Source organism: Prunus avium, unplaced genomic scaffold (assembly GCF_965620075.1).
Source record: "Prunus avium unplaced genomic scaffold, drPruAviu1.hap1.1 HAP1_SCAFFOLD_342, whole genome shotgun sequence".
Lineage (NCBI taxonomy): Eukaryota > Viridiplantae > Streptophyta > Magnoliopsida > Rosales > Rosaceae > Prunus > Prunus avium.
This window is the reverse complement of record NW_028276968.1, coordinates 1-2,500: the sequence shown is the minus strand read 5'-3', so window position 1 is coordinate 2,500 and position 2,500 is coordinate 1.

Below are 2,500 nucleotides of genomic sequence, written 5' to 3'. Positions count from 1 at the left end.
GGCGAGGCTAAGGATGGCTTGCCTCGCCTTGCCTTGGCATGCCGTGCCCATGATGTGGCCTTGACCAAGCCATGCGTTGCCTTCGCCTTGGCATGCTGTGGCCTTGCCTTGCCTTTCCTCGCCATGCGATGCATTCCGACAAAGTGATGCAAAGCGGAAGCCTACCATGGCGTAAAAATGTCGACAGAATTTTTCGACATTTGAATAATGGGGTTTGACAAGGTTTGAAAAATTCAATAAAAATGGTAGGCTTGAATGTCGACAAAGTGACGCGAAGCGGAAGCCTACCATGGCGTAAAAATGTCGACAGAATTTTTCGGACCTTGTCCTGCCATGGGCTGCGCGCAGCATGCCGGCAGTCTGTGCGCAGCGTGCGCACAGCATGTCGGCAGCGTGCGCGCTGCTGAGCCTGTCGACAGAAATTTTCGAAACTTGTCCTGCCATGCGCGCGCGCAGCTTGCGCGCGGCGTGCGCGCAGCATGCCGGCAGCCTGCGCGCAGCATGCCGGCAGCCTGTGCGCAGCGTGCGCGCTGCTCAGCCTGTCGACAGAAATTTTCGAAACTTGTCCTGCCATGCGCGCGCGCAGCGTGCGCGCAGCATGCCGGCAGCGTGTGCGCAGCGTGCGCGCTTGGGAGCCTGGCCGCAGAATTTTTCGAAACTTGCAATGCCATGCGCGCGCACAGCTTGCGCGCAGCGTGCGCACAGCATGCCGGCAGCGTGCGCGCAGCATGCCGGCAGCGTGTGCGCAGCGTGCGCGCTTGGGAGCCTGTCGACAGAATTTTTCGAAACTTGCCATGCCATGCGCGCGCACAGCTTGCGCGCAGCGTGTGCACAGCATGCCGGCAGCGTGCGCACAGCATGCCGGCAGCGTGTGCGCAGCGTGCGCGCTTGGCAGCCTGTCGACAGAATTTTTCGAAACTTGCCATGCCATGCGCGCGCACAGCTTGCGCGCAGCGTGTGCACAGCATGCCGGCAGCGTGCGCACAACATGTCGGCAGCGTGCGCGCTCGGGAGCCTGTCGACAGAATTTTTCGAAACTTGCCATGCCATGCGCGCGCACAGCTTGCGCGCAGCGTGCTGATTCTGTCGACAGCGAGGCTAGCGAAACTTCTCCTGCCATGGCGTGCGCGCAGCGTGCTGACTCTGTCGACAGTGAGGCTAGCGAAATTTGTCTTGCCATGGCGTGCGCGCAGCTTGCGCATTCGGTCGACAGTGAGGCTAGCGAAACTTGTCCTGCCGTGGCCTGCGCGCAGCCTGCGCGCAGCATGCGCGCAGCATGTGCGCAGCATGCCGGCAGCCTAGTTCCAGATTTTTTCAAATGTCGACAGAATTTTTCAAACCTTGTCAAACCCCATTTTTATTGAAATTTCCTCGCACAATAAGCTCCCCATAAGTAGTCTATGATTTTTAGTACCTTCTCCAAGTTACAAAACTAAAAAATTCCTCCCGGATTTGTTTTAATGATTTTTTCAATTTTACGACTTCTAAAAATAATAAAAAATACTTCCCGACTTCAAATATTTATGAAACTTTTTCCCATCAGAGATTGCATGTTTCTTAGTATCCCTGCAAAAAATCACGTCCAAATACCTTGTATTGAATTATTTAGAGCCCATTATGACTCCTCGCGCATAGGTGATGTCTCTTCCTGTCAAAGGGCTAAATGCATAAAATGCTATATAGGGGGGTGTGTGTTGCCTGCATATGCATGGCAGCCCATGCCCTCCTAGCTGCAGCCCCCTTCCCCCACGCCACACCCATGTCATGTTGCCTCGATATGTTGCCTCGATATGTTGCCTCGGTATTATGGGTTTGGTGTCGGGGTCGGGGGGCTGCCACCCATGGCGGTGGTGGCCGGAATCCGGCCGCCGCCACCACGCCGCCGCCATGGGTGAGGGGGAAAAAAAAAGGCGTGGAAAGTTGCGAAATGGGGTTGTCTAGGCTTTTTTTTGGCATGGAAGAGCATGGAGTGCTAGGAACTCCTTCTCAAATGCGCGGGCATGTCGACCACAACCTCATTTCGCAACAACAACCACCCGTGTGGGGTGGCGGTGGGTGGATAGTCGCGGATTGGGGCTTGCCAAGCCAATGTTTTCAAAAAAATTCATCAAAATTAAAAACAAATGTTTTGTTGCCTTCGGATTTGTGGGCGAGCGGTGAGTCGGAGTGGAGCCGGTAAAGTTTAACCTCGGTGTGCACGGTTGTTTTTAGAAACTCAATCCAATGCCGGGGACGTTGAAAGTGACGCTCTTATGAGTTGCAAACCCGCAAGATTTAAAGAACCTTTTCAAAAAAAATTCAAACCAACAAGATTTAAAAACAGAAATTTTCATCAAAATGAAAAACAAATGTTTTGTTGCCTTCGGACTAGTGGGCGAGCGGCGAGTCGGAGCGGAGCCGGTAAAGTTTAACCTCGGTGTGCACGGTTGTTTTTAGAAACTCAATCCAATACCGGGGACGTTGAAAGTGATGCTCTTATGAGTTGCAAACCCACTAGATT